This window comes from Pezoporus wallicus, unplaced genomic scaffold (assembly GCF_028554395.1).
Source record: "Pezoporus wallicus isolate ANWC-B61680 ecotype Strahan unplaced genomic scaffold, APGP_CSIRO_Pwel_v1 contig_2908, whole genome shotgun sequence".
In the NCBI taxonomy this organism is placed as follows: domain Eukaryota; kingdom Metazoa; phylum Chordata; class Aves; order Psittaciformes; family Psittacidae; genus Pezoporus; species Pezoporus wallicus.
In genome coordinates, this window is record NW_026642179.1 from 8,120,221 (window position 1) to 8,145,045 (window position 24,825).

General features: G+C 43.0%; 1 protein-coding gene across 5 annotated transcripts in view; it reads right to left on the reverse strand.

Moving 5' to 3' along the window:
- Positions 1 to 24,825, reverse strand: part of DGKI (diacylglycerol kinase iota) — a 206,020-nt gene that overhangs the window by 163,078 nt on the left and 18,117 nt on the right. Inside the window, exon 1 of one of the 5 annotated variants that reach the window (XM_057427932.1) lies at positions 4,475 to 4,495. The exons of the other annotated variants lie outside the window; for them this stretch is intronic. The gene's annotated coding sequence lies outside the window, so the exon portion shown is untranslated. Of the gene's footprint in view, positions 1 to 4,474; positions 4,496 to 24,825 lie in introns of those variants that run through there. 5 annotated transcript variants of the gene reach the window in all.

Genomic DNA, 24,825 nt, shown 5'->3' on the forward strand with positions numbered 1-24,825 from the left:
GTTCAAACGCCAGTTGGATTGCCATTTAAGATCAGTGCTAAGAGAATGGGGTTGAGGTGGCATCTAAGAGTTAGGTGCAGAGTTCCCCAGCCTCCTTTAAACGAAGCCACAGCACTCTGTATGTATGCGCTTTTGTGTGCTTGCAGCATTCGGCTCGGAAGCAAATACCCATCTGGAGTTTTAAGAAAACATGCCTTGACTGGGTTCATCTTAAAGGATTTGGTTGCATTGGGGTTTTTAGAGACTATTTGAGTGTCAGGAATATTTGATGAAGCAGCCCGCTGCATACAGATCTCCCAGAAATCAAAGAATAAGGATACCCTGATGAGCTGTGTTCATCCACCTCCAGGGTGAGATATAAAATGTAGAGACTGCTTCAGATCAAAACAGACATAAACTTAAGAACCAGCTACCTGAAATGAGCATTCCATTGGCAGGACAGAGATAAGAGCTGGCAGAAGTTACATTCACTTTCTAATTCTTATTGTCACCATTGCATGATGTGCACTCCAAGTCCTGAGATGTAACTTACTCAAAGAAAAGGTCTTCAGTCAAGTCTGCTGCATCACACAGTCATTATTCTGTGTTCATATACAATCCCACATGTGTTCAACTTCATTCTTACGAAGTCTAACAGGTGTAAGATTCCTCATTTCAAACAAAGTGGTTATTTGACTCTAGACTTACATCATGCCAGCTATCACCCTCCAGTCATTCAGTCCTCATGTAGCAACAAAGCAGCTTGCCCATCTCCTGATTTCCGGGACCTTGCTGTTCCAGTTTGGAGGTAGGTTCCACACTGGTGCTTTGTAAATTGTCACTAACAGCTGCTGATTTTTCAGGATATATCACATGTCCTCATCAGTACCTCTGCTATTTCACACTTGATTCCCTGCAGTAACCCAAAACAAGTGTCATCCGGTCTAGGTGATCAGCCACCTCTCAGGTTCTCAAGTTGCTTTATATAAAACAGGCACTTGCAGATCAAACCCCCAGAGTATTAAGAGTAAGTAATACAGAGTAATGTTTTGTTCCTGATGTAAGACTCTCAAATTTGCTTGCCACAAATATTTCCATATGAGGTTAACAGGATTTTAAATTTATTGTATTGGGAAACTGAAGTTTGCATCCAGATTACCACAAACGCAGAGTTTGCCAGCCTGCATCTGACTACAAACTGTTGCTGGCTGAAAATCTTGTAATATGAAAATAGAGTTAAGCTATTCTCATAAATTAAAGGTTCCCATCAGACGTAGTTTCTTCACTTCTTCCTTTCATTGAAAATCAAAACAAAACCAAAAAGAAAAAAGATAAATAGCTACACAACAAAACCAGCATGAATCTAGCTTTTGGACAATCAAGAACTCACACAAGAGTTCAAGAGTTTCCAGTGTAAAGCAATTACTACCATCACCTCTATGGAGCTATGGCAAACTAGATTTTCAGTTATGGACCAAGTGGAAAAAATGCCTTCTAATTGCAGTTAATTTGACCTGTTGTTTTCCCTTTAATGAGACGAGACTAAAGCTTTTAAAGATATTCAGCCTAAAAGCAACTTATGAAATGTTGGCCATCATTAACATATGTATGCATTTTACAGATGAGGAAACCGACATATGTTGTATCCACCATTTCTAAAACAGGGGGAGTGAAAATATCACTTCGTATCACTTACATTTTAAAAGTTAATTTGAAGTAAGAAGTTCAGCAAATACACTGGCTTGAAAGGGACATTTTCAAAAATGACTGTGCGCTCAACCTGAGCAAATTAGCTTTGCAGTCTCAATGTGGGCAATATTTTTTAGAACACAGTAATATACCCAATTTTAAATCTTATGCACATTCAGAAATTACATAATTTTTCACTAATACAGCCAGTAAACACAGCAGAGCATTTTTCTCCACAGGGAATATCATAATTAAAGCCATTTAAACAGGTGATACTGGTAACAAAGCCAGAATTTTTCCAAACTGTCAGACCTGGGAACATGCTCAGCATCCCTTGTTCCCCCTTTTCTCCAAGGTTTACAATTGCTCCCAATATTATTTCAAAGGGAAAGGGATTCTCAGTTCTCTTTTTGTTTGCTTGAGCTTTTGTTTTTTTCTTAGGGTTTCAGCTTATCAGTAGTGCTGGATAAGCCTGATTAGAACAATGTGACCAAAGAGGCTTCCAAAAGCATGCATTCAGACAATATTGCACTGCTTACATCCATGCAATCTTCCTGGAAATTGAACCCCAAAATGTCTGAATTTGGTTCAAGAATTCATGCTTTTCCAGGAGTTTATTTGGAATTTTCCAAGCTTTTTGCCTGCAAGATCAGTCTACACCTCCCATGAGAACCAGCTTTCCTCCTGGGCGCTTTGCTACTTGACTAGAGGCACAAAGGGAATATCTATGCTCAAGGGAATTCCACATCCCTCCCCACGTAGGTCTGTCAACATCTCAAGGGAATGTTGGCAAAGGTCTATGCTTATGAGAGAGAGTCCCCATGCTGAGATAGAACAGTGGATACACAGAGGCAGAGAGATTAGACTGGAAAACAACAAATCACAAACTTTCCGGTACTGAAGAGAGGGTTCTAATTCCATAGAGATGTTTCAGCAGTGAAAGTTTTGTTTTTAACTTAGATGACCAACACATCAGTATTCATTAGTAGTCATTAGAAGAATTTTTTTTATTGGAAAACAAACGTGCTAAGGAAAAGGGACAACTTCCTAAATACTATGAATTCAAAATGAGGCATAATTCTCACACACATAACACTTACTACTTTTTTTTCTATTGCCTTGTAGATGCATATTTCACTGAAAAATGACTGAGTGCTCAAACAAAAAATGTAACTTCACAAGTCCAGTTCCTCCATGTGCACACTGCTATTTTCCCTACATGGACAAGTGTAAGATGTGAAGAACGACATCCTTTACACGAAACTACAGCATCACAGCAACAAGACAGTTACAAGCTTCAGATTATTTTTGAAAACAGGCTCTCCAGAACAAAGTAGCAGTTGAACTGTAAGTGTCTTGTTGCAAACGGGATGCAATCCTACACAAGAGCTGAAACCAGGGTTGGAAGAAAAGTTCTTTAATCAATTGTCTGAAATGTTCCATCTTCAACAGATCAGTTTTAAATTGCTAGCTGAGGGTAGAGAATTATTCCCCTGCCTCCTTTAGAAGTGACAAATGAAAGCAATTTTCTGCAGTGGAAAAAGGGAAGAAGTTTTCAAGATTCATCAATACATGTCAATATGGTATGAATATAAACCTCTCTTTGAATACCTCCGCAAGTAATCTCAAAGAGTCAGAAAGTAATTTTTCTGTTACAAGAATAAAACACACTTAGCAGAGCTTGCTGATTAAATAGTTTAAGTCTAGAAATCTATCTCCAATTAATAGGATGAAGTTCCTTTTTTTTTCCTAATTAATGAGCATTATTCATTATGAAACTTTTTTTGATTTGTTTTAAGAGTGATTGATGAAGTGCAACCGAACAGCAGGATTCCCCTGGTCCATGCTCAAAATGATGCAGAAATTGTTGTGAAGATCACACAGGAAAATAACTTCCTGCCATGAGTGTGTACCTGGGAAACGAGGGAGAAAGTCTACAAAGGCAGATGGAGGGGGAAAAAATCCAGCCACAAAGACAAGAAGAACTTCACAGGAACCAATGAGGGCTGTAGCTAAGCCTGATTTAAAGCCCCCTGCAGACAGCAGCAGTCTTTCCAGATCCATCAGGAAGCCCTGAATCAAACCTTCTGCATTGCATGGCAGAACTCTGTTGGATTTGCAGGTGAGCTGAACCCCTGGCCCCTTGTTTGGCAGAGGAAGGGATGTCTTTCCAAAGACTTCATTACCTTTTGAAGAGAGTACTATTCCTTCCTCCTCAGCCAGGGAAAAACAAAACAATTTTCTGCGATGGAGACCCTTTCAAAGGGGAAAGAAAGGGTTATGCATGGGCACCCAAGAGGAAGAAATTACAACACTCAGGTATGAGAGCCACCCAACAGTAGAGAGCTACTGATTTCCAGAAGCTTATTCAAACATTCATTACCAGAGCCCAGGGAAATGGTGTAACTGATGACTACCACCAAAACAACTGGCATTTCTGAATGCATACCATCCCATCCCTCCTTCCTCCCATTCCATCCAATTCCTCCTTCCTTCCCCTCTTCAATTCCCCTCTCAATTCTCCAGCCATTTTCCGCAGCACTGCTTGTGCACAGAACCGAATGCCATGAGCAAACATGATCCAGTACAATCAGTGAACTGTGTTGAATACCGAGCATCTAAAAACATCAGCAGATACAACACAGCATCATTTGTGATGATAACTGTCATTCCTCATGTATTTTTAGAAGAAGGAGATCTATAAAGCTTGAAACACATTAAGTGCTTGAAGCTGGCAGTCAAACAAGACCAGCATTATGTTACTGAAAAGCTTAAAATTCAACAGTTCCTGCAAAAGCCCACTTACCAGCTATCCAAGGAGCCTGGCATGGACAATTTACACCTGTTCTGGTTCCTGCTGCTTTTGCAAAAGAAATCCATGCATCCCACACTCATAACTTGTAGGAAAAGAAAAGAAAAAAATTAAAAATTGAATATATATATATAAAAACAAAGCTGGAAGTCCAGCACCTCAGAGAGCCAGGCTAGGTAGGAAAAAAGAGAGGTGTTTAATTTTTGAGGAAATCTTCTCCAGTTTCAACTCCTAAGCCCCTTCCCCTGCCTCCCACCACAGTATGTCAAACTGGATCAGGGAAATCTAAAGCAGGAGGAAGGAAAGAAAAAGTATCAAAGGCCAATTCTTGCAAGAGAAATGGCACTTGCGAGCTGGTCAGGATGAGTCTGCTGAGATGATGTATGGCTACATGGGGAGGGTATATGTGCACATACATGCACACAGACGTCAGCCCCTTCCTGGGAAGTGGATTAGGTGGCAGATGGTGTCAGAACGTGAGCTGCTGTCAAGAGCAGAGTTCACACTGTCCTGCTCCTCTGTGCTTAGAGAGGAAAGCAGCAAATGCAAGCCAGCCAAAAAAAAAGAAAAACATATTTCACAAAAAAACAACCAACAAAAAAGCCAAAACTCAAAGGCTGATCAATAGCTGACAATCAGTTTTAACACTGGCAATGGGTGGAACGATGCCCCTTTGCTTGCTTCCTTCTGCTTACAGAGCCAGGGTCTTTACAGACAAAATACTCTCTGAAATGGAGGCAAAAGAGAAAACACAGGCTTTCAAGTGAGAGAAATGCCAGAGGCTCAGTTTTTCCACAGGAAAACTAGAACCTGTGATTACCAACCCAAATATCAGAACCGCGGACAGGGAGCGGTAGGAGAACAGGCAGCTTAAGGTCTATTAAAAACAAAGGAGGGGGAAAAGGAAAAAAACAAAACCGAGAAAACCCCCACTACTTTTGATTGTCAACACAATGAAAATAAATGAGGGAAATAACATTTGGGAAGGACGTACTAGCTGAAAGCAGGTACAATGACTTTGTGCAGGCACCTCTGTTGTTAATAATTATTACAGATAATAAGGGTTTTCAGGCTGAGAAAAAAGATCTTTTTCAGTTCCTAAAACCTCACCTCTCACTGTCCTGACACCTACCTCCCCTTTTTCTCTCTCCTCTGAGCACCTGCTTTACATAGCTTTCCTTGTATTATCATTAGCTTCATGGATAATTGATAGCTGAGCTAGTCCAGCTGATGCTAAGAAAAGAACGACAAGGTGGTTAGACACACACCTACTATAAATAGACACACAACATGGCCAGCGTTTGCCAACATCTGATGATGCCTTCCCTCCTGGGTCCTAAAGTTAGCTAGTTTCTGAAAGTCAGGGAAGCAAAGGAGAACAAGGTAAAATGCTTTCAATTAATTTTGCAGAGGTTGAAGGGATAAAAATAAAAGTGGGGCTTTTATGACATGCTAAAAATACCCACTCTACGGAACCTTTGCCACAGTTTGCAAGGCACAGCTTAAAAGCCTTTACTTTTTCCTTTTTTTTAGTGGCAAACATGAGGCTCAAGAAATTTAGCTGGTGCTGGGGTCTTTGCTGGCAGGGCTGAAAAGGGTTACTAGAAGATCTCTTTGCTGAGCACAGCGTGTGTGGGAGCTAGACAGAGAATAAAGCAAAATTCAATTGCTCTAAGCCCCAAGGTATCTCTGCAAAGCATAAGTGCTCATGCTCGGGAGCTTGGAGGGCAAAGGCTGTCAGTCAGGAGTGCAGGGGAATCACAGCTGCCTCTGCACAGCTGGCAAGGAGGCACAGGCTGCCTCAGGCACTGAGTCAGCAGCAAAACCTCCAGCCTCATCACTGGCTGGTTCTGGACGCTTCTGGGGCAACCTCCTGACCTGCCCTTGATCCCATACACCAGAGATAGGCTTCCAGCTGGAAAATCCTTTGTCTTGCTTGGCCCATCACCAAAGGTTGGAGGAGATATGCTACTCCACTAGGCAGCTGCCTTCTGACTATGCCTTCTTGCTAGTGACCCTCCCCACTGCCTCCTTCAGTCCTGCAGTACAGAGATTACCTTTGCACGGTTCACCTGTCAGGCTCACCCCACCGCACAGCTCACCTCCCAAGCCCTCCCCATTCAGTCTGCAGAGCATACAAAGAACAACCTGACTTTCAGAGCAATCTGTCCCTCAACAACCAGATGGTATTTGCTGCCTTTAATCGGGGGAGAAGTGCTGTTAGCTTCCTTGGAGCATTTCTACCTCTGTCTGTGGAAGTTAGGCACAAGCATGTGCCACTCTGCACATTTTGTCTCCCTTTTACAAAAAGCTGCCCTAACACAGTGTAAGCTCCGATATTACTTGTTCTTGGATTAGGGCAAATGTTTTTCTATTTTTGTCTTAGTCATTCTGTCCAGTTGCACTTTGCAGATTGATTCCCCCCCGCCCCGCAATGTAAAATGCTTATTTCTGGAAATTCTTAGTGCCTTCCCACTACAAACACTAATGCAGCCTGTTTCTATTTGCCAGGTCTCACTCACCAACAGCCAAATAAGTTTCATCAGTACAAATAAGGCAAGCAGCAGTTTAAAATTCCTCCTGCTTAAGGAAAGCAGCTGCAGCTAAGCATTTGCCCCAGCACGTGCTGAGGATCAGCACCGGTTTTCCTCACAGTAGGTACCAGTCTTTTCAGAGGTGATGAACTCACACATGCATTCAGGTCTTTCTTATTTTCTTTCTTGGTGGTAATCTCAGTCTGAAAGCCATTTTGGACTGCAGGAGTACAGCTATGTGAAGATAATCAATTATTTGTCCCAGTTCTCAATCAAATATTGAGATGGAGAAAATCTGGCACTTCCACTAGAGAAACCATGTGTCTCTCACAGCTTACCATGGCAGAGCTGTCATCACTCACAGTGCCCAGTCATGACACAAGAGCAGCATCTTAGACCACAGGGAAGGGGTAAACAAATTGAATCTAAGCCAAGTCTCCATGCAGCTCAGTGACAAGCACTAGGCACACAACGAGAACAGTGGTACAAAGCCACACGAGCCTGAGGAGTGGGAGGAGGAGTTTTTCTTTAGAAAGCTCCAGAGATCTGCGTGAGGTGGAGGTTTCATCTTGAGAAACTTGTAGCTTGAAGCTACAAAGAAAAGCTGCATCAGGAGCCAAAGAAAAAACCCTCCCTTTTATAAAACTGCTTACCCAGCTGGTGCTGCAGGGCAAGCACACAACTGGGGACACATAGAAGAAAAGCATTCAAACAGATTTTCCTCTTACCAGCCAAAAAATACACACCAAAATGGAAGCTTTAAATATTTAATGTCCAAAACAAACACGAGAATGTCCCAAAACAGGAGTGCTGGTTCAACACAAACCAGCAGCACTCACAAGTAAGACACTAGAGGTTTTACATGCAGCTGGACCAATACCAGCTGAGGACAGGTAAAACCCATTTAGAGATGAAAGGATACAGGTTCACTTTACAGTAGCAGAGATCCAGGGATCAAGTGGAGAACAACTAACCTTCCCAGTCTTTGTTGCGCTTGCGCAAAGTGGTTAACACCACCAAAAGAGTGGGAGGCAGTTTAGCAGGGATCAGTGCTAGGAGTCTCAATAGATTATGCTCTTATTTTGAGATTATGTAAGAGAACAAATTAACCTCCTTTATAAATCTTGGCTTACTTTAATAGATTTAATGGATGTCATTGGGTAGAAATCCCATTTTACATTCTTTTAATTTCCATACTGATTGTCCTCCTTACAGTGAAAGACCACTATTTGAGATGCTGGGGGGAGAGCACTGGTGCTGTTAACCACACGATTAAACCTTCAGCTTCTTGACTAGTGTCTGGCTCATACAACCACAACTGAAGCAATCACCATCACAAGATCAGGAATGGCTTTCCCACAAGCTCACACCAGCAGAAGCCATTGGGATTTTCCCACCCTTCCGTCTAACAGATGGTATTGTGCATCTCCCCAAGATCATCTGGGTATTTTCACCTTCAGATTCCCACTCTTGCAGGGACCCAGGAGGGTGGCAATGTCTGACATGTCAGATGGCTCCTTGTGGCATAGAAGTCTTTCAAAAGTTGTGCTAAAGAGCTTAATCTTGCTACAGGGATGTAAGTGTTCCTTACAATTTGCAATACACAAAAATGTGTTCCTCCTCCTCCCCAAATCCAGACTGTGAAATTGTTATATGGTTACCTGTGACCATAAGGACAGGACCCAGTGGCCAGCACAATCCCATCCAAGCTTTTATTCCCACACTTTATTCCCTTTTTAATCTTCATTGTTTTTTTCACCATCTTTTAAAAAATTTTAAATAGGTTTTTGACAAGCACACAAGCCTGCACACCTCACACAAGCAGGCATTTTTCTCTAGCTTAGGCAAAGGTGTGATTGATTTCCACTCATGTTCAGCCCACCACTGAAATTCTGCATTTCAGATGTAGTTCTAATATAACACCTAATTTAACTTCAAACAGTGCTGAAAATCCAGAAGTTACTACTAACTAATGCAGAATCCCAGTTCCTTCTGTATACTCTGCACTGGAATGGAATATTTCCAGATGAAGGAAAAAAGTAATTTCCTAACGAAAAGGTTAGTAAAATTTGGAGGAGTGATGCTGTGAAACCTGCTCCTGACGGTGACAACTGTAGAAGGAAATCTTCTGACTAGAGGTCAGAAGGGGCAAGGTGAGACATCAGGTAGGCTGAAACTAAGGCTAGGAAACAGAAGCCTTGCTTAGAAACATAGTCACACCAGTATTAAACTCCATACAAACAGCTCCAGCTGAAGATGCCCCAAGGCCTCGCCCCGTCCACCACTTACTCTGTTGACTCAATCTTTGATGATAAAGGCTATAAATGGAAAATTTATAAAAGGTCTGGTAAGCAGAGGGGTTGACTGGCTGAAATCCCCTCTAGAAGAATTCCTTCTCAGTGCTTACAAATCAGAGCGTGTATTTGGCACTTCCCTCTCTGATAGTTTAGCCACAAGTGAGTGCCTAGGGTAGGTGTCACAGCTTTCCTTAATACACTGTTTTGCTGGCAGACTAGAACAAGGGAGAAATAATATGTTGCAGACTACACTCATGAATTCATTCAGAGCACAAGATGCATTGAGGTCTGGTGTAAAGTGGTGGCATTTCTAGGCACATCACTGTTGCTGCAAGAACAAATCTCTGCAAGATAATCCCATACACCCTCTTGGTTTTTGCTATTACTGGCTGGGCAGCTTGAGCTAACGGGCATTTCCCTGTAGCAATGCTTGCCACAGCTTGTCATGGCTGCCCCAGGGCAGCCAAGACAAGCAAGAGAATGACAACGGGCTCCCTCCCAAGATAGTTTGGACGTCAGTCACAGGACAAGTTTTGAGCATTATAGGGTCATGTACTGTATGTTTCAGCCTGTCAGCCACTCCAGATATACAGATCGCATCTGCTTTTTGAGGAGAGCATTAACTGCTACCACCAAATTCAAGTCTTTAAAGTCAGGCCTTTGTACAAATTACCCAAAACCGTGCATGCTACCCACTACCCGTGCTACACTAAGGGCATGCTCTGAACAGCAGAAACACATTAGAAACTTGAATTTAAGTGTGCCCTGACCCTAAATTTATGTAGCAAATGTGCGGACAGAGGCAGTGTGGAGGACATTTTTCTTAGCTTGTCAAGACAGGCATACCCTGTAGCTGTGGAGATTCCATTTCCTTTGGGAAAGGCATTTGTGTCCCAGCTGCTTACTTTCATGGAGATGGGGGTTTTTACAGGTTCACAGGGAATACAATGATAAGCTTATACAGGAGCTCATGGGAACATATCTCTCTGAGGAGCTTCTAATGGCACAGTGTCTGCACAGCAACACACTGTCACCCTTGGATTTTCTTCCCCACTCCACCCCTTCCATTTCCTTTTATTTTCCACTTTTTTTTCTTTTTATAGCTCTATTCTTTTTTTCCTGTCAATCTTTTTTGATGTCCACAGCTCTCCAATTAACCTCAGCTCTTCCTTTTCCCCACAGACTTTAAAAGGAATATTATGTCTCTCTATAAATCTTTGCTTTCCCCAGGTAATAGGATATTTTCTCCATTCCCTGCTCCCACCTTTTGGTATTCTCCCCACACGTCTCTAATTCAGTATTCTCATTACACTTAGTTTCTTTGCCTACCTTCTTTCTTCCACCCTCTCCATTAAAACCTCCTCCTTCCCATTGCCTTACAAATATCTCCCTTTCTTATTCAGTTCTTTTTCTCCACTAACCATTTCCCCTTCCCCTTTTATCCTGTTCAGTTCCTACTCCCCCATTTCGTTCCTACCCACACAGCACACATTGTGCCTTTCTCCCCCCGACCCAGTTTCAAAACTTCTCATTATATGTCATTTTCCTGAATTCTATTCAGGTACTTGTATTAGCCTTCTCTGGGCTCAAATGCTCCCTTCACCATGTTACTGCCTATTTCTCATCTCCTACCCTTTTCCTTTCCCCAGTCATTCCCCATCCACCCTCTCCATGTTTAACTGCAGTAGGATAAGTCCTCTTGTTAACAGTTTTAATCTATCAAAATTTTAAACATAAGTTTTTCTGATCACTAATAAAGCCCCTGCATCCCCTTGTGCTATTTACATATCTGTAAACTCTACGCATTCCTCAGTCCTGCTACATGCAGTCTTCTGCTGCCACTCATCCCCCATGTGCTCCCTTAACCTGGGATGAGCCATATAGTTTAACCCTAGATGGCCAATGCTCCAGAAAACAGACACACATTGTATCACACAACTCAAACGGCTCTTTCTGGTGGGACAAGCTCACAACTTGCTATTTACTCCACGAATACCAATATCAGCCCAATTTCAGACTTCAGTAGAGGTTGACTGACAGGCTCTCTCTCACACCCTTGCCAGCACAAACTGATGTGTATCTGTGTGTGCATACTCCAGGATGAACAGGGAATGCTGCCCTGTATCTACTGCTCAGCAGTAACATGAGCTCTGATGGAAGCTATGCCAACCACCAGATGCCAAAGGACAAATACAATTCTTTCTCAGTGTGAGGTATGTTTTTTTTTCCAGTAGACAGAAGGGCATGATTATAACGAGCTATTAAAAAAAAAAAAAAAAAATCAAGAAAGTGAGATCAACAAACAAAATCCAATTAAGGAAATCACTCAGTCTCCCAGGGCTGGAGCTGATCAGGGAGCCATTCAGTAGGACCTTCCATACAGAGTCTTGAGGTTGTACAAAGATGGTTATTTTCCATGCAGTGCTGATCTCAACAAAAGCTATACTTAACCTCTTTCGGCCTCCTCTCACCCTTAGAATCAAATGACTACATGCTTTGGCATTTTAACTCCAAATGGAAAAAACACAATACCTGGTGAGAGATGTTGTTCTCAGCAGGAAGGCTGGCATCAAGAAGAGAACACACATAAGCATCAAGGCTCTTGGAGCTACTTCAGCATTGTGGCAAAAAAACCCAAGCCAACACATCCCACCAACGCACCAACAAAACAAAACTGAGATTTTAGGTTCTCTGCTGAAAGAGCAAGTTTGTAAATACACCTATCCTCTCTGAGTTTGAGATGGGGTGGTCTGAAGACCAGAGAAGAAAGCTGGTCTCCAACCTTCCTCAGATCAGGGAGAAGCAGCAAAGCTCCTAGGACCTCCCAGAGTAGGGGGTGACAACTAGACATCATATCCACAAGCCTTAACTAATGCCTCTTCTGCACATGCCACTCAGCTTCTGTGGTCCCTTCATCTCCCTCTCATCATCTGCCATCTTCCACTCCTCTCCTTCAAACCACACAGAGAGGGAACATATCTCAGGGCTGTCTGTAAAATACTGTGCCTCGTGACTTTAAGGCACATCTAAACTGACACAGAGAATTTGTGCTCTGCCTTTGGGGCTGGTCACAAAGAAATGCCATTCTTCAGCAAATGAGCTGATGATTCTGCTGCAGCTGGGAAATGGTCTTTTTAATCCAGAACGTTGGGGCTTATGCTAAACCATTTCATCATCTCTCCCCTTCCTCCCCAAATCTTTGAGGTGCTTCTGCTTGTAGCCAGTTGCCATAGGAACCCTAATCTTTATCTGTTTTGCTTCTTAAATAAATTGGCATCAGTACTCTCCTTTATGGGCTGCTCAGTCCCTCTCCTCCCTTCAACCCCCCCTCACCAATAAAGGGAGCTCAAAAAAAGGAAAATGTGTTTGACAACCCTCCTTTTCTCCCCTTCTCCACAGCTCCTATGAGCTTTTACATCCAAAATCCAGAATTTGGCAGAAGCAGCCACCATGATGCAGAAGGGTGCATTAGGCCTGTGTGTTCTCTGCTTCTGCAAATATCAGAGGAAGCAGAGCCAAGACAGAGAGCAACAGGTAGGATAACACAGCTTGAGAACCAAATGCTACAATGGCAGAGATACTAATCCCAATTATTTCAGATGAAAGCTTTCCAGCACTTCCCATGACACCTCCCGCTGACCTCCCCCTGATGTTACAGTCCCCATGTTGTCCTATCTCACTGCACTTAAGCAGTGCAATTTTAATGCCATTAGTGAAGGGACAACCCTGAAAAAAATGTTTCAGAGCTGAAAGCTGAAAATGGAAAGCAAAGAAAGCTAAACACACAGGAAACATCAAAAAGACAAGGTGTCTGCAGTGACCTAGAGCTCCTTAACATGAAGCAGTTTTTTTCCCTTCTATGGACCATAGATCTAGGCCAGAATTATGTAGGTCGCAAACAAACCTTGTTTCAGCTGGTCTTAAGCCAATACTTAGAAGGTGGTAACTCCCACTCAGAGACACCTTTCCTTCTTTTCCCATGTATTTGCTTGAAAGATAGGCAAGGAACTGAAGTGGCAAGGAATGCTGGGTGAAGGAATAAAGCTGCCTGATTTTGTGTGCATGTGCAATAGCCTATGCACTACAGAACTATGCTTTCCATCTCAGCAGGCATATTCATATGCTAAATGCAGAAATTCTTCAGCTGTTCTTCCCCTCAGAACGCTTTCTAATGAGATAAATATCATCCAGAGACATACTGCTGCTATCTCATTCATTCACATGGAAGAAACACCTGGAAAATTCATAGCGTCAAGATGGGAAAGAACAGGCACAAAAGGAATCTCAAGAGGGTGAATTCCCTACTGCATGCAACACTGAAGCAGTCTAGCAAACCAGGATCCTACTTACCTGAAACTATAATAACTATGCAGTCCTTCATTCACACCACAACCAAAAAATCTCACAGCATAGCAGACACATCAGTTTCAGGGTCATCTGGGCATAGCCAGGGATCTTCAGCATCTGTTCACTGGCATATGAATCACTGTTCTCAGGGAAGAGTTTGCAACGCTCAGCCTGCCTGCAGAGGATAAGGGCACAACTCTGAAAGCAGCTGGACTGCTGGTTTCTAGCTAATTTGAGTCTTGGGCTGGCCTGCATTTAGCTGAAAGATTCAGCGGCTCTGGCAAGTCAGACCCAGAGAAGCAGCTGCTGTTAAGAGTGTAATTTACAATCAGTTGCCCTATTGCTGTGTTTTGCACGTAGATCTCCTGCTTGTCCAGCATGCATGGATGCTCTTACATCTCTATTTAACGAGACTACAGCTAGGTATCTGCCTGCTTTTTGAGAGATATACCTTCTTAAATTAGCAGCCCTTTAAGTTCAGAGTTCAGACATAAATCAGGGGAAGACTCAAATATCCAACTTTACTAGTGCAGACTTTAGCTGCACTAGTCCATATTTTGCCAAATTGTAATGTCTTATGATCTGGATCATCTTTACATTCCTGCTACTTCTCACTCCCAAGAGGTTGGAAACAGCACTCAAGCGGCCCTCTCTGGGTATATTTATGCATGTGTGGGTCAGGCCCAAAAACAGAAAGGAGACAAGTGAATAAAATAACATTAAGTAAAAGTTCACCTAAGCTTCATTCATATTCTGGATGAAGATGTTGCGAATTCTTACTTTACGTTAAACTTTCCTCTGTCAGAAGTCTCTTTTCCTTAAGAAACATGGACCTTGTTCTTCAGGAAAGCAATTTTTAAATTCAACCTATGTTTCCTTTTCTCTTCTACTTTGCTTTTTCCATTTCTTCGTGAGGGCTGCATTTTTGAAGAGGTGAACATAGCAATCCCAGGTGGCTTTGCTAGCCCCTTTTAGTAATGTATATTCCAGACTGACAGAGTGCACAAATCCGCAGTAAAACATTGTGGGGTTATTTCTTCTGCTTCAATCCCCATGAGCCTCCCACCTCCATTTTTCCTCAGAGATTCATAGCTGCACAACCTTAAAAAGAAACTCAGTTAAAACAATTGAGCTTCCTCTGACTTTGTATCTGAACTAGAAAGAGATGGCCAGGGCCGAGGGGAAAACTGTGCAAGACTTATTCAGTAAGCATTAACCATTTGCTGTTTATTTGAAATTAAACTCAGAAAGTTTGCAAGCTCTACTTTCACACACTCAAGAGATAAGGACCAGAATGAAATGGGTGGGCACTGTAAAGAGCTTGAGGGCTTCATGAGAGCTTGGCAAAGCCGTTTCATTGCTTTCCTTTCCACAACTCAGCACATGCAAAATTTTCACAGGGTCCTCCTCAGTTTATGAATCCCTGCTGTGCTCAGACTTAGCTGCCACCACCCCCACTCCCTCAGTGACTCAGACTTATTAAGATAACTTCTCTTTTTCTAGTTCCTCACCTCCAACACACTCAATGCATTAAGGCACATACTCCTGCACATACGTAAAATCCTCCCCCAGCCACCCCCTCTCATCCAACTTTCCTCCTACAGCTATTGCACTCCCCCATCCTGGGATGACAGAGCCAGTCAAAACCCTCCCAAATGAACACAACCTTTACTTACACTCCTGGCTTCTCCCAGGCAGCTCATTGTGAGCTGATGCTTGTAAACACCAGGACAAACAGGTTGGGGTCCTTTCCCCAGCACAGCTTTCGGCAAAGTCAAGGCTTGTCACATACAGAAGACCATCCATGACCAGACACATGTTGTGAAGAGGCCACAGTGCTGCGGCTGAGCACATGTGCTACATAGGAGGTCTGGGTCTGACCCATAGGCTGTGTGCAGACCACAGTCATGGTGTGATTTGGACTGGTTTTGGAATATTATGGCTGCTTAGCATGCCAGAGCTTTGTTCCATGCAAGAAGAGGAATTTGTGTACTGGTATTTACTCCTGCTTTAAGAGGTTTCAGGCAACAAAAGTTTCTTATCAGGTTTTAGGACCAGCAAGTACTCTAATTTCCCACCAGACTATGGATGCTCTGCAGGCAGTAGCACTTGGGTGATCACTCTAGGCATAGCGGAGGCTGAGGCAAGACAGGGAAACAGTTCTTCCAGTCCTTAGGTCCTATTGCCTATTCTGGCAGTAGAAGAACCATGAGCTGCATAGAAATATTGGCACTGAAGGGGAAAATAGGCTTTTGCCAAAGCTGAGGATTTGCTCAGATTAACATCTCTGCTGCTGTAGAGAGCTCTGCACACATGCTCACGCTTGCTTTTGTTCCTGCTTTTCCATGACCAGCAACAGGTGGGGAGGAGTGGGATGTGCATGCAGAAGAAGGATGGGAACGGAGAACATGTTCCTGACATTCAGGGATACATGTAGGGAGAATTGTCTGCCTGGATCAGAAAGGGACTGAGAAGGCAGGGGGCCTGCTGAGCTGTGGGTCATTCATATAGGAAAGGGGACAGGCTTCTAAACCTGACAGCATCAGGTGGGAGTAGGAAAAATGATTGAGGAGAAGGTTAAAGCAGGAGGAGTGCACATATCAGATTAAGAGAGACAATCTGCATCCTTTGTACCCAATGTAGTCACTCTTCAAATCATCTGAGGTCACTTTTTTTTTGTACTGATTAAGAGACAGAGTTCACTTCTGATGCATACTTCAGTACGTCTTCATTTAATAACCACTGGCAAAATCCTAGAAAAACCTGGAGCGAGGCAAATGGCTTCACTTTCTGTGCAAACACATTTAGTTTGTGGTTTCTCAGATCTTTACAGCTGTATTTGACATGCGCCACTTCTACTCCAACATTAAGGTATTTCTTGAGCAAAGGCTTCTAGGTCTAACCAATTTTTGATGTGCACACGTGAGTGACCCTGCTGGAAATGTAGGAAGGAATTTGAACTGTGGTCCATCTCAGGTGAAAGATCCTTTATTAATTGTACTGCAACCCATTCTCCACTCGAATGGGTTTCTCATTTGCCCTGCGCTAGTCTGCTTTCTGGATAACAGGAGTTGGACTCATTTTGTTCCTCACCCAGAAGCAGGCGCTTTATTTTCTCCGTGTCCAAATGTGCAGCTTTGCACATAAAACACAGAGGGAAACAGAGCTAATGAGAAAAGACACAGGAGAAAGGTTACCCTCTTCACTTCTTCAGGTTTTTTTTATTGGGTTGCTTATTTCAAACCCTGGAAAGCTGCTGGATTATTTGCTCAAAGAGGTGCTTAGTCATTACAATTATTGGCTCTGATAACTGGATAGAAGAATCAAACTTTCACTATTCAGAGAGCAGTTAAGATAACAAGCAGTAGCAGAGAGGCAGCAAATAATCCAGGACATCTTTGAGCCTGAAGATGATATTCATGCAAGAGAAGGAGGTACCAACATCTGGACACACGCTAACCTAAGCCTCTGTGATGAGCTGCCAATAAGTGTTTCAGCTCCTGTTAATTATGGTGGTGTTTCTACAATGATGAGATGACTTTTCTGTGGAGAAGAGCTCTCATCAGGAAATTGGTTCTATTGCAATTAACATCTTTGAATATCCAAATTTAACATCCTTCTTGAGCCTTCTCTCTTATTTCAGGAAGTTTATGATCAATCAAGTCCTGAAATAGAGCTGAAGATCTGGGATTCAGAGAAGGGGGAGGAGTTGTATGTTTTGGGGCAGGAGGGTTAAGTACACAACAGCTTTAAAATTGGCTACTTGATGTCTCTAGCAGCATTTCAACCTCCCATCCCCGTATGCGATATTTCCAAGAAAGCTACTGCTATCATCACCGCTGTGTAAAGTCAGAGATGACACATCCATTCCCTTGCTTCAGTCCTGTCTTCAGTTCAGCTGTAGACCAGCGTCTGAGACAGACAGACAAAAACCACAAACATCACCTCCCAGAGCAATTAATACTGCGGAGCATACAATATACCTTTCCTATCCCTCCCCCAGCAAAACACAAATTCATCAATTTTCACTTCCTTCATTAGAGGAAGTGTCACTCCATCAGTCCCCAGCTACTGCAGCTCCTCATAGAGCCAAGGGGAGCACAAAGTAGATGCCAAAGGAGAAAACGAAACCACCAAAACACATCTTGCTGGTCTTGGCCCGGACCATACTGCATCTGAAACATCCAGTACTTCCAACAGCAGCCCTGCCATAACCTAGCTCACAGGAAGAGGTCAAATAAATATTTCCAATACACATAATTTCTGGGATGAAGGAAAACAGGTTTTCTGTCCCAGGCATACTTGAAGAAGAGCATACAGACCTAGACAACAAAATTTTCCTCATCTTGTACCACAACAGGAAATCAGAACACTAGATGCACTTACTTTATAACACTATGAACCACTGGGGAAAAGCAGCCATACAGAGCAAGGATCTAGTAAAATATTCACTGCAAGCTATTAAATTTTAAAAATAAAATTTACAGCTAATGCCATCAGAAGGCTCAAAATTTATGGTTCTTGGGTCATAACCATGAAATGGGATTGATTTTTTTTAATAGTATGAGAAAGATCCAAAACAACTTTTGCCCTATTACATTCAGTTAGATAAAATCTGATTTCCTGCTAGATGGTAGTAGACCTTTCCCAACTTTAAAAACCCAGCAAACACCAAGTGCTTATATACTTACCTAAGCAAGTAACTTTAGAGAAATGTTGCATTCAAGGAAATTAAAACAAAACATAATATCACTTCAGGTTTTACACTGCCATCTCTTGTCTTAAATGTCAAAAATAAAAATTCAGTGAAACTTGAAAAATACAAGAGGAATGTGAGTACGGTGCAGAGTCTTGGACCACAGCTACAGCTGCTTGTGCAGTCATCTACACATGTTAAATCAAGAAAATATCCCTCAAAATGGCGCTTGGGCAATAGAGTCCAACCCAGTAACAGCAGGAATCAGTGCAAGTCAGTCTGCTCTAACAGATACGAAATCAGACACAATATGAGCACAAAACTGAATAAATTAGTCCTATAGGCTTTAATACTGAGTCAGTCTTTGTTTCCAAGGGGGGATGTGGCTGAGACAGAGACAGTAAAAGGCTTGAATAAAAACCTGCTCAAAGCAATCTAAGAGGTAGAATAAGAAAAGTGGGAACTAGTGAGCTGATGGGTTAACACCACCGCACAGCATGAGGGCTTAATAGCTGAGAAAACGGGCAGAGGGGGCTTGTGATATTCAATCCCTGCCTGTGAGTGTGCCGTCAGGAGCAGTGTCAAATCTTTTGCAGGGCTTCATCTTTCAACTGAGCAGGCAAGAGAAGACAAGGAAGTCAATAATTAAATAACATTTATGAAGAGAGCAACCCCCAATATTATGACTCTAGTGAAATTTAGGAACTAATAATTGGGGCTCCCTTGCACAAAATTACTCTGTATTTAATACCCTCTGTGCAGTGGCTGTTGCAAACTTATCACCCTATCTTCCAAATCACCGTGATTTGTCTGCATTCACAGGGGAAAACATCTTGACTGTGAGGAGTTACAAATAAATTTGAGGGGTTCTGAAGTAACTGATTTTGCTGCTCTCAAACCCAGGTTCATTTCAACACAAGAAGGACGATAACAGAAAAGCAAGCCAGCCCTAGGGAATACCATAAGAATTCCACCCACAGGTGAAAACCAAGTGGGGAATAACCATGACTGTTTGATCTATCCACTCAGGTAACCAAAGGGCAGGCATAGAGAAAAGCTTCCTTCAATGCACCAGCAGTCTGAAAGTAACCCAGCATCCTGTGCCTGCAGCCAGCAGACTGGCAGTGGAGACCACCTGCCACATTCAGAACATCACACCCTGACTGCAGGGGAATGAGAATGACAGAGATCAGAAGCATTAAGCAAACTGCATTCTCAGATACAGCCAAATTTGGGTCCTCTTGCCCTTGCCAAAACCCCTCTAAAATTTTTGCACTTCATGGTATAAATTATTAAAAGCGCTATTCAGAGTCTGCAGAGTCCTCTGTTATACCCCAGCACTTCCAGTGTTGCACATCATACATCTAAAGCCACTTAGTCCTTGGTAACATGTAAAGAGAAAATTCCTCTTTAGCTCTCCATTCAAATTGCCATGACAGAAAACAACAGGATGAACCTTTTAACCTTAAACAGTACTTTTCTTACTCTGCTACAGAAGCTCTGTTATTGTACAGATATGGACAACATGCTGACGCACACATTACAATGACACAGACCATTTAGATGGTCCACACAGATATATACACATGACAACTTGAACCACACAGATATATACACACAAGCATATATGAAAGCTTCCAACCTCCGTGTGTTCCAAGGATGCTTGTCTTTCCATCGGTCCCACATACTTGAGAAGCTCTGCTGGCTCCTGCACCTCCTGCCCCAGCACACAGGGCCCACCTTTCTTGCCAGCTGCAGGAGATGCCCAGCACGATGGCAGGAAAGCTGTAGACCCAGGGAGGCTTGAGGAGTGCCCTGTGACTGCCCTAGGGTACTCAAGTGGGAAAAAGATGTGAAGGGAAAGAAGTGGCTCCTGAGATGTTACTGGAATCACTGTCATATCAGTAGGCTTCACTTCCCTTCCCATTTTTTATATTTAGGTCAAAACATGAGTAATTACAAAAGAAAAAAAAAAAACAAACAAAAAAAAACAAACCAAAAACCTCTTTGACTTATTTTCTTCCATGGAGAACCTGACAATGAGAGTCAGGACAGCAAGTAAAAATAGAGCAAGCAAAACTCATGCAATTTCCAGATCCTCCCGAAATCTTACTTTAAGTCCAGGGAACCTGAGCATCTAGAGTTGGAGTAGGAAATAAATAATCCCTTGCTTTTGCCTAAACCAGGTGACAACCACTGTGGCTTTGCTAAAAGCTCTAAGTGTTGTTACTCATTATGAGAGGCTACAATGTCAGGCAAAGCACATAATAACACTTACCTTTGTAATACAGTATAATAATAATACACTACCACAATTTGCTGGTACATCTTTATACACGTAGGAAGAAGCTACTGTATTCATCTTAGAAATAAAATGGAGCTTTGCTTATAGCCACACAAAAAGTCAAAGTGGATTCAGGAATAAATTTACTTAATTTACAGTGTGCAGTAATAGTCCATCCCATGCTAATGGCAACTCTTCTGCTTTTTATCAATATGTTCTTTCTACTGGGAATTTGGATGGCTGTTTAGCTGGTTCATTTGCTATTTTGTGTCACACATCACCAGCTCTCCTCTGCTGAGGTTTTTCAGCTTTACAACTGAGGATTATCCCTTTGGGCTGACCATACTGTGAAACACAGGAAGCAGGTATAATTAACCTGGAGAGCAAAAACCTTTCATAGATGTCTGCCAACTCTTCAATCTTTCTATTCCCTAAATGAACCCTTCTCCTTAACACCTACTAGCCTCCTACCAAAATGGCTGAGCTTCAGTACACACAAAAAGAAGTCTCCTCCCCTGAGGCCATCACAGCATCCCACCTTCCACAGCTCTCCCAGGCTTTGCCACCCAAGGGGTGATAAGAAGCCTCCACAGTGTCAGCTCTCAAGCCCAGCTCCAAAGGCCACTAAGCCAGCTCAGCCAAGTAGCAGTTCAGTTTTTCTCCTTCCTGGGGCATCCCATCACTCACATTTGTATGTCAGCTGAGCCAAGGTACTCACTAACCTGGGGTTGCATCTCTGACCTTCACCTTGAGTAACTTCACCTTGAATAACTGCTGCCTCTGCTATAAATGACCAGCATAGGACACTGGGCATGGTACTCCCAGAGAAGCACCTTCAATTTAGAGTGATCTCATGATTACTACTACTTTTAACACTTGCTATCATTTCTGCATGGAGATAAATAAATCCCCATCTTCTCTCAGAGACTGAGAGACTCTTCTAAAATATTTCCATTCAGCATTTTTTCCAAAGAGCTCCTTTAAAATCTCTTTTTTAATACCAAAGCTGACTCACCCTCTAACGTGAGATAGTTTGACTCACATTTAACACTTTGATCTCCACAGTTCATTTTGGTCAGCAACTGGCTTACCCATATCTTTGTACGACATGTAAGGGGAAAGAAAGGAGAAAGCAAGGTGTACTTTAAACATCTATTCAGTTCCAGACCATTGAGAAATGCTCAGGGTAAATCTGCAGAGAAAGGAAAATTGTTTCAGCACCCAGAGACCTATTACAAATTAGGACAGAAATGAAATTTTTCAGCAAGAGACAGATTTGCACTTTCATGTTCCCAGATTCAGATGAAAAGGGAGCTCCATACAAGAGATATTTTGCTAGAGGGGTTTCTTTTTCTCATTTAGCTTCATCAAAATCCTCACGATGAAACTGAACAGCATCACTTCAGAAATGAAATAACAATCAAGAAATAATTTCCCATTTACACATAACTTGCAGTGGAATTTATTACTTAATACTGCTAAAGTATATAAAAAGTGGAGCCTTAAAAAGTGAGCCCCAAATTTAGGCAGATATAAACTGCTACTGCTTCACCTGTGGGAAGCCCAATTCAAACAGCAAGGGCAGCTTCAACATCCCTGTTAGAGCCTCACAACCCTGACCGAGGGACGGCTCCTGTGATGAGGATCCACATAAGCCATCTGCAGCAGTTTTCCAGAGGAATCCAAGAAGCTGGGGAGCAGATCTTATAGACGTTAATGGGATCTGGGAGATTGTTTGCCTTTAGCTTTCTCTGAAAGATCTCCAGGTTAGCCTTGTGTAGTCTTGCTGTGCAGTTCACTAAAAAAAAATAGAACAAGGGTTTTGCCCACTTGTGAGCAAACTTACGTCTTCTACACACAGGAGATATTAGGGGTAACTTGCAAGTGGTAATAGACTTCAGCCCCAACTAAAGTGAAATAAATATAAATCCACAGTCTCAAACTTTAGAAGTTTTTTACTAGGTTTGGGTTGAGTTTCTTCATCATCATCTTATTAAACAGGATGAAAAGGAGATAAGACTGGGGAAGAAGAGAGGGAAGATTTTGGAAATTGATTTTAAGTGACAGCAGGCAAAACAGGCCTGGCTGTTTTGGAAAGCAGGGCGCAGGAACCTCGAGACACCCATATAAACACATATAATGAAGCATTCTTGCTCACAATCCTTCCTAGATACCAACAGACAGAAAAATTCCCCTTGCTTCATGCTCTTCCTCTGTGCTCTGGCAGATGTTAGCACTCAGACCTGCTGCACCCACACGTTTTTGAGTTCAGTCTGTGCTTAACATCTCATGAGATCACAAAGACCTGTACTTACAGCAGGCGCTTTTGCAGGCAGGACCAGTCTCTAGAAAACCCTCTGCCTGGAGGCAGAAAGCACTGACAGTGCCCATCCCTGCAGCAACTGAACTCTTCACGGGCAAGGTGACTTTGAGAGAAGTTGTTGTAGCCTACAAATGTATTTCACACCCCGTTTGAAGTGAGCAGCAGCTTCATCCTGTCCCTCACCCACAGTGAGACACATCATAAGCTCTCCTGTCACAAGGGGCACCTCCGTCACTAGCCCCAGCAGCACAGCAAGTGCTCAGTGGAGAGCCAGGCGCAGTTTTTCTCCTTTATGTGGTAGCCAAAGGTCCGATGTATCATACGTCCCCACAGTTTGTCAGCTGCATGTGATCATTTGTGAATAATGTTCTCCTGCCCAGCTCAGACAAACATACTTGTGCCCTCTCACTCACTGCATGTCATGTGGAGACAGGCACACATCTACAAGCCACAAGTGAGATACACTTATCCAGTGTTTGACATGTGGAGCGCTTACAGATAACGTATACAAAGTGATATACATAAGACCAGTCAACCCTCTTTTTATCTCAGGAATACTAACATGACGTCTCAACCCACATTAGCAACAGCATGCATAATACATCTGCCAGACAACACAGGAGCAAAGCCAGCTGAACCATGGCAGCAGGACAGCACATTGTTCATCCCCTCCTGCTCCCACCAGGACGCTTTTCCTTCTAGCTGCACACCTTGTCTTTGCTGTAACTGGAAAGGGAAGAATGTGGTTCAGCCTGTTGAAAACAAACAAAATCCCTTTGGTTTTACAAGGACAAGGTCTCCAAACCACATAGGATTTAAGGGAGAAAACTGCATCTGAAAAGAAGCCAGGGCAGAGCTTGTTCCTAGATGCACACCCTGAGCTCCCAGCAGGTCCACACAAGCAGGCATCACTGCACAGACAGCACCAGGTCCCTGGCACAAACCTCAGGGAAGTCTGGTACTGAGCTGAGGTGTGCCAGGGGCAGCCAGAGCCCCATGGCTCCATCTGGGTAAGGAAGAGCTTGTGGACCACTGCATAAGCATAGATGGAGGATTAATGAGGTAGTTCCTTGGGTACCTCAGCCTTGAATTAACTGAAGTTGCACATACAACGGTGGGCACAACTCAATCTGGAGGAGCTAATAAAATTGTCAGTGCCCTCCGAGCTATTCCTTAAGAAATTACTATTGTGATCTTGTGAGACACTCAAATAGATCATCTGTTTCTGAAGAGAACCACCCAGATCTAAGCAACAGAGGGTTTTAGCTCCTTGCTGTGCTGGAACCAGCCATCTGGCCTGCTATGGGCTTGTCATGCCACCCTGCCCTCCACTTACTGCTCTGGGACTTGGGAGCACAGAGCTCCCCAGTCTGCCTGCACAGCTCAGAGCAGCAGTGTTCCTACTTTGCAAAATACCTATCTTAAAGGGCAGGTCTACCAAGGCACTGCTCATAGCACTTGTAAACTGCTCTTCCCAAAGCATGGCACAACTGCAGAGTAGGATCCTTGGCAATCAGGGGGACACAGGGCAGACTGAGGTGAAACACTCTTCAACCAGAAGGAATAAAGGTCAAGGGCTTTGGGAGAGAAAAGACAGCTGAAACACTGTACCAGGAAGGTAGCAGTTAGTGAAAGAGCATCCACACCTACCTTCACAACACCCTCTGAAATCCTTTATAATGCTCCTCAGGCTGGATCTATAAAGATCCTCAGGCTGGCTAAAAAACAGAGGAAGTCTTTTAGGTGCCCCAAGCTCATGTGCCCCCAGGCAGGTACCCCAAAAGGGCTATTTATGATTCCAGGAAACTTCCAGAAAATTCACAGTTCAGCCTTTATTCCTGATTTTCTCATCTCCTGTGGTAAG